This window comes from Artemia sp. Qi Xiang Cuo, chromosome 17 (assembly GCF_049724085.1).
Source record: "Artemia sp. Qi Xiang Cuo chromosome 17, ASM4972408v1, whole genome shotgun sequence".
Taxonomy (NCBI): domain Eukaryota; kingdom Metazoa; phylum Arthropoda; class Branchiopoda; order Anostraca; family Artemiidae; genus Artemia; species Artemia sp. Qi Xiang Cuo.
The window spans coordinates 15,471,668-15,479,861 of NC_142810.1; the positions used below are offsets into that span (position 1 = coordinate 15,471,668).

The 8,194-nt window shown below is 34.4% G+C and overlaps 1 protein-coding gene across 8 annotated transcripts in view; it reads right to left on the reverse strand.

Moving 5' to 3' along the window:
• Nucleotides 1–8,194, reverse strand: part of LOC148941940 (uncharacterized) — a 114,772-nt gene that overhangs the window by 98,907 nt on the left and 7,671 nt on the right. For 2 of the 8 annotated variants that reach the window (XM_089103106.1, XM_089103102.1), the window contains exon 1: nt 5,452–5,496. The exons of the other annotated variants lie outside the window; for them this stretch is intronic. The gene's annotated coding sequence lies outside the window, so the exon portion shown is untranslated. Of the gene's footprint in view, nt 1–5,451; nt 5,497–8,194 lie in introns of those variants that run through there. 8 annotated transcript variants of the gene reach the window in all.

Consider the following 8,194-nt stretch of genomic DNA (forward strand, 5'->3'; position numbering starts at 1 on the left):
CTTAGTTTATAATACCATATATCGTACCTACACAAGAAAAATCTTTTTTTGAAATTTCGATTTATTTCTAAGTAATGAGAGGCTTTTCTATATAGGGACAGGTCAAATAACTCCCTAAGCCAAAACGCACATTTCTGTTGAGCTAGCAAAACTCTTTTGAGCTCGCAACAATTCCCTTCCTACTTATTTCAAGGAGATATAAGACAACGTTTGTTAAAGGAAAAAGACAAATTTTGTAAAAATAAAAATACGATTTTTATTTAATTGCTTCAAAATTTTACCTTACGTTTTATATGTATATATCCTCAAAATATTGCTGCTAGTACAAATGAATTACACCACAGCACTGATGCTTATCAGCAATAAAATATTAAAATATACCGTTTACCAAGTAAATAAAATTGTGGTTAACAAAACCAAGGTGCAGCGGGGTTTCTAATAAAAACATCACACTTATTTTATTGTAATTACTTACTGGTAGTGTCGGCAATTTGGTAACACGGATTTGAAAAATAACAGTATTTTCTCTGAAATGCAATATTTAAAATCTTCTTAACCACGCGTAGTTATTCTGACAATAAAATGTTCTTAAAATCAAATTTAGCACCAGATTATGAAATGTTACGATTGCAATCTTTGAAGAATTCTTCTTTCTGGTTCATCAGCCCGCGCAAATAATATATATAATTATAAGATTACTTCCAGATAGGGTAAACGGTGTGCCTCTGTTCTTTAAGCTTAGTCAAAATAGACCCAGCTCGACTTTATGCATTTTTATACATAAAAAAACAATCATAAAAAAAAAAAAACATAAAAAAAAAACAATCGGACACAATACTCGCTCATGAATTAAGGTATAGTTTATGCATTGGCCAAGAACTTACTACAAACAGAAGATGAAGTACTGCCCCCCCCCTACACCTATTAAAGCCTATTGCGTGATCCGAAACGCAAGTTGAGCTTATACTCTTCATTTTGATCACCAAAATTTTATCCATCGAAGAGGAAATATAACTAGGGTTGCTTCTGAAATCCTGCGTAATTAATTTTTAGGCTACATCAGATAGTAAGGGGATGTGCTCAAAGACATAGGCGGGGTGGCTACGGGACTCCCCCAAAATTTTCCTGAATTCTTATCCAACAATTTTTTTCCAAATTATCAAAAAAATGGTTAGTGTTATTTCTCCCCTCGTCGAAAAAAAAATCATTTGTATGTTCCTATATGCATTATCTTCACGTTTACTCAAATGAATAAGCTTGTTTAAAATTATCCCATTTTATATAAACGGTTTGTAGATTTAATTCTCTTTGCGAGGGACCTTAAACACTCAAGGTTGAACCCATTCCTTAGATTCATGAAACACTTCTAATTCTTGTTCATGTACAGAAAATTTACAACTTACAAGGCAAGACCGGCCCCTGTCTGTCGCTTATGAGCTGAAACTAAAAAAAAAATAATAAATAAAAAAAAACTTGAAAGGACTTTGTAGATCCCACAATACTTGGTACCTTTTGCAAGTCAATACTTTTTTTTAAATATTCGCTATCACCATCCTGGTGTAACCCCCAACTAACTTAGTGAGACGTTTTCGAAGGCAAACACGCCTCCTGTTGTTTCGTCTTAGTTTAGTCTGGAATGCGGCATATTTTGCTTATTCATAAAATCTGCTAATTAATACCTTTCGTTGAGATTCAGCAGTCATAATTTGATCTTTTGTATAGAATTGTTGTTAGAATTTTACGTTTGAAGGTTAACCTGTTTGAAAGTCTATGATAGGAATCTTCTATGTTATAATTTTATCAGCAAATTTTTGCATACCGCATTATTCGTTCATAAATTATTTATATATATAAATGAATATTATTCATGTTTATGATATGATCCCCTTCGATTTCAAAAATACGATTTCTGGTATTTTCATCAAAAAAGTTTTGATGAAACATTTTTTCATTTTAGTTTAAAGAACATTTTTCGGTATCTTTATTCAAAGAAAAGTTGGAAGGAATCCTCGCCCCCTCCTGCATTTTGAATACTATTACCCATATTAACTCTACTATTTTTCACTGTTGTATTATATTAAATATCTTGTTAATCAGCTTTTGCACTGACAATTCGCTCCAATTATGGTTGCGGTGGTAGCTGCAACCTAGTAAAGAGTGAACCCAAACCCATTGTAGCCAGAGTTTGAAAAAAAAAATGATAAAAATCCGTGTAGTGAGAAAAATTGCTATTTATAGCTGATTCAGGGATGGTACATATTATTTCAACTGATCTAAATAGTAAAGATTCATTGCAAAAACAAATTCATAAGAGTTTCGAAAAAGAGCCTGAAAACCCTCGAAACTAGCGGCAGATTAAAATAAAACCACACCATTGCAATCGCCAAGTTTGAATAAAATTCACTTGATAATTTCCCCACCCCTCCCCCTTCTATCATGAGCAGCTATGAAAATTGGTTTTTGCATGAAAAGCACCGATATTTCTCCTTCTTTATTCCCCCCCCCAGGACTGATCCTGTCGAGTCAAACCGGTGTTCGTAGAGTGTTGAGAGAGGGGTAATTCAAAACAAAATTGCAATATCTATTCACCTATTTAAGTAATAAAAGAGATGACACCACAGCTAAGTGGTGTTTTCAGCCTTTTTGTTCCACCGGGCATCAATTGACAGAATGGAAATTCTAAGACAATATTCCCCAGAGAATGGAAATTCTAAGACAATATTCCCCAGAGAATGGAAATTCTAAGACAATATTCCCCAGAGAACGGAAATTCTATGACATCTATTCAGTTTTTCATGGTTTAAAACCCTACTCAAAAGATTTTGACCTGCCTATTTTTACAAACCACAGTAAAGAGGTGTTTTCTTCCACTTGTGCCAATGGAAGTCAAAATGCTATAAAATAGAAACTATAAGATATCCAGTCATTTTTTCATAGTCTAAAACTTTAAACGGGAGGTTTTGAACTCCCATAGTGACGTCACAAAAGCGAGGTGGCATTTTCTGCCACTTGTGCCATAAAATATCAATTTTTACCCGAAGAGGGTCAAAGCGCCAAGAAATGCAAATTCTAAGATAACCAACGTTTTTATGGGTTTAGAGCCCTAAATGCGCAAACAGACACACAAGCATATAGACACACAAAAGGAGATTTTGAGCTCCAAACCTTGAGAAACAACATTTTATGCCAGCGCTATTTTTAGCCACAAAGCATTGATTTGTTGCAAAGAAAGTCAAAATGCCGGTGAATGTAAATTAGGAGATAGTCAATCAATTTTTCATAGTCTAAAACCCAGAAGAGAAGTTTTTGGGATCTACATCTTGAATACAGGCTCTAAAGTATTACGTGAATGCCGCAGTGATTTCTGTGTTTATTCATAAAATCTTTAGCTGATAGTGACATTAATGCTGCAGTAATCATCAAGGTTTTTATAAATCGTCATTAGATGATAAACTTTTCTAAGAACAAAAGAGATTGTGCTGCAGCTAAGTGCCGTTTTCCACCTTTCCGTGCCGTCAATTTTGCAGCAAAGAGGAGAAAAAGGCCAATTAATGCAAATTCAAAGCTAACTAATTGATTTTTTTTATCTAAAACCTAAAACAGAAGGTTCTGAGCTCCAAATTTTGAGTAACGACTCTAAAATATGACACGAATGTCGCAGGAAGTCTTGAGTTTATCTATAAAGCGTCAGCTGATAATGCCACAAATGCTGCAGTAATTACTATGGTTTTTGATTAATTGTCAACAGATTATGGCCTTTTTGAGTAAAAAAGAGCTTGCGCAACAGCAAAGTGGCGTTTCCACCTTTTTGTGCCATAAGCATCTCTTTTTGAGCAGAGATGCCTTATAATGCAAATTCTAAGGTGGGAAGTCGATTTGCCATGGTTTAAATCCCCAAACACGAGGTTTTGAGCCCTTTATTTCAAAACGGCTCTGAAGTATGAAGGGAATATCACCGTGAGTTCCATTTTTATTCATAAATCGTTATTTCCAATATATTTAATGGGAAGGGGGGTGACTAGCGGTGGGGGGATTAGGCTGGAGATGAATTGTCGCAAATGCGAACCATGAAAATAAACATTAAATTAGCAATCCAAAAGTGTCTCTCTTTTTTTTCTAGCATGTCTCCTTCTGAAGAGGTGCTATTCAAACCTTTAACCCCTCCTTCTCAAACGATGTCCTGCTAATTGATTTGATGATGCCCTGCGTCTATTATTATTCACTGAACAGATTTACCAATGCAAATAAAAACAAATTTGTGGCACTACCGACGTGGGAGGGGGAAAAAGTAGCCGTATAATACAGCCGCGTAATGATCCGAATGCTGCTTTGCTAGTACTAGTACTGCATTCCCACCCCCCAAAAGGAATCATTTCAAAATTACGAAAACTACTTTAAAATACTATAAAATACTTACTTATATCATTCCGTAAAGGGTACCAATAAACTATAGACCTCCCCCCACTCCCCCCTAATGGTCAAATACATGCCCGAAATTAAACAATCGCAAATAATTTTGGTATTTGGTACGTGTGCATTATATGGTACCCACCGCTATAGACTGTACAAGGAACTACTACTGGATACACGTCAACCGGATATTTACAAGAGATAAATTGATGGCAAAGCGTGATTTAAAATTGCGTTTACAATATTTAAACTGCTGTTTTTTGGGGTTTAGGGGTGTGGGGGAAGTACCTAGGTTAGGTTACGTATTTAATATATGCTATGCTTTACCCCTCCCCCTAATGTACAAATATATAGCCCAAATTTGTTTCCAAACTATTATATATTCATCTTATTTTATTTTATTTCATTAGCATTAACCAAACTAGACTTCTTTCGTTGGTACCGTATAATGCACAAGTATCAGAATATTCCATTACCTGAATGGTTGTTTGCACTTAAATAAACCTGAAGAAGAGTCAGCGTGCACAAAAAATTCATATCATAAATATAATTTGCGGTATATACTTGGCCATTACAGGGCGGGATAGGGGTAAATTTTATCGATACACCTTAAGGAATGACATAAATAATTATTTTAGTATATTTTAAATCAGAATTTTATAGTGTTTTCCTCTGGAAAGTGGCAATGCAATACCGTTTCACTACTACATGCCTGTATGTTATCATTTGAAATGGAGGGTGCATGTTTACAGTTCATATAGACTATGACCAGGGGCACAGCTCCAGCATTTTATTGAGGTGGGGGGCAGGAGGGGTCTACATCCGGAGAGTCAAGGAGCATAGGCTATCTAAATTTTTTTCTCCAGGTTATTGGGGGGCAACCACCCCCCCCCCCCAAAAAAAAAAAAAAAAAAACGATGCCACTGACTATGACATTATGGTGGCTGACAATGCAAATTCTTGTTAATCAAAATTGTTATAGAGACAAACGGTTTCTACTCTTTGCCTACTTTATCCCTTCTATATATTGTAATTAATCACCATTTGTATATTAGTTAGCAAGTGAGTATCCATTTAATCGTTCTATCCAATAGTAATCAAATTGATAGAAAACACTGACAGTTTTTGATATTGAGTACGAACCGAAAAAAATAATTCGAGTCTTAAGAACCGCCCATATACGACATTGAACAATTTAAACACTCCTCCATGGGAGAAAGTAAACTCCAAAACTAATGGCTTATGGATATACAGTGAAAGTGAATTTTTGTTCGAAGAATTTTTTTTCCATTCATTATACCTCAATTTACTAAGTAATATATGGTTAATAAATGTCATAAGCTGATTTGAAATGAGCGGAAGTTGTTGCTGTTTCTTTCGAATTAAGTGTACTGTTTTAGGTGTGTAAAGGTCTTATGTTGGGAAATACATAGCAATTACTGTTGGAAAAAAACATAATATGTCTTAAATTAGCTTTAGTTATGATATTTATCCATTTGACATACTACAAAAAGGGCAATTTGGTCTAATGCAAAAACAATCTCAGAACGACAAGACTTCAACTCGTTATCTCCTTTTCTCTGCTCTTAATTCTCTATTTCTTATTATTGTAATTGTTCCGTCTTTCTTAGTTTTACTTTAAATAATATTTATGTTTAACCCACTTTACAATAAATGTAAAATAGTGGAGTAATACAAACAACAACAAAAAAAAAGAAAAAAAAAAAGAAAAACGACAATCTAACCACAAATATAATCACTAATAAAAAAACGGATAAGACTGTCATGTGGGCCCAACAGAAAACTAGCATCCTGACTAATCACTGACTAACCTTTATTTTGTTACCCCTTGTTTTTTGGCAATGCATTCCCTGCATTATTTTTTGTGAGTAGGTCTGTATTGCCAGCTAGAAAATTCTATGGGCTACAAATTACAAAAACTCGCGTTTAGGTGGGCAAGTTCTTGGGATCATATTCCGGAGACCCATCTTTGTGGTAACGTCGCAGTTTCAACTGAAGGTTTGGTTTCTAAACTTTCTATTAGTTCTTTTTATTAGTTCTATTTTTCTTTTTATATCTTTCTATTAGTTCTATTAGTTTATTAGTTCTATTAGTTCTTTTCTTTTTTCTAAACTTTCTATTAGTTTCTTTTTAGCATGTTTTTTGTTATTTCTAGTATTTTTTTTCCTGAGGAGCAAGGGATAAATTAAATCTCCCTTTCCTTGAAAATAATTAAAGTGCATGTTTCTAGTCAAGGTGAGTGCAGAGGGGCACTTACCCCCTTCTGAACTTTGAAGAATACCTTTTTTGGATATTTTCTTTGGAAATGCCCCTTTTGCATTTTTTGAACAAAACAGCCCTCCCCTTAGAGTTTCAGAAATGTGTTTTGGCTCCCACCCCACTAAGTTTTGTGAATTACCTAAATTGATTACTCCCATCTCCTGAAAGTTATGGCGGCAGATGAGGATTTTACGACGGGTCAATCTATTTAATAGAATTCGGTTGTTATTTGCTGCTTTGACTTCCTTCCAATCTCGTATTAAAATGTGAACGTCCTAAGACGTGCCTGATTCTCAAAAATGGTGACAACTCCCCTCCGCCAAAATATATCATACTGTAAGAATGTTCCATGTTTTTCTACAATGTTTTTACTTGTTTCTCTTTACCCCTATCCTTTTCTGCCTATTTTTCTTACATATTATCTGAGTGGTGCTAATAATTTTTAATCCTTAATTTTTATATTAATTTCCGAAGACTGGACACTTAAAAGTTGCCCGTTCTCTGTGACTGCTGCTGTTAACAACTATATCACACCAAAACACCGCCTGAAACTAACACAAATGTGTAAGCTCCTTCTCCCTCCCACCTTATTCAGAGCTCTTTGTATGATTAAATAAAAAAAACAAGTTTTTTTAACTGAAAGTAAGGAACGACGTTAAAACTTAAAACGAACAGAAATAATTCCGTACATGAAAGGGACTGTCCCCTCCTCAATGCCTCGCTCTTTACGCTAAAGTTTTTTATTGTTTAAAAAAATAGAGTTGTGAGAAAGTCAAACTTTAGCATAAAGAGCGAGACGTTGAGGAGGGGACAGCCCCTTTCATATTCGGAATAATTTCTGTTCGTTTTAAGTTTTAACGTCATTCCTTACTTTCAGGTTAAAAAACTTGTTTTTTTTATTTAATTTTTGAACGTTTTTGAATTAATGCAGTTTTTGATTTTGGCTCACCGTAGGCTACATGAATAATTAAAACAAAATTTGCATATTCATTTTACTTTTATTTGGTTAAATGGCTTTCTCGAAACTTGTTTAATTTTATTTACGAACGTTTTTATTAGTAATAAATATACGTAACTTACGGATTAACTTACGTAACGAACTTCTATATTCATAGATTTTTAATCCGTGTATTAGGGGGTTCGTCCCCTTGCTCTTTAAGCTAAAGTTCGAATTTTGTTCCATTTCTTTAAAAATGACCCCTTAATCACAAAGTCCGTTAATTAGAATAAATAGCTCTTATGAAAGTACTAAAAAATCTTCGGCTTAAAGAGCGAGGTATTGACTAGGGGATGAAACCAATCATATACGTAATATTATCTCTTTGTTTTAAGTTTTGATGTTGCTCCTTACTTTCAGTTGAAAAACTTGTTTTCTTTTTTGTTTAATTTCTGATCTTTTTCTTTAATAATGCTGGGAAATCCGGCGCCCCCTTCATAGGAATGTCCCCCATGAAAACTTCCTTCATGGAAAGATCCTCCCATATAACCCCGAACCCCCCCCCCC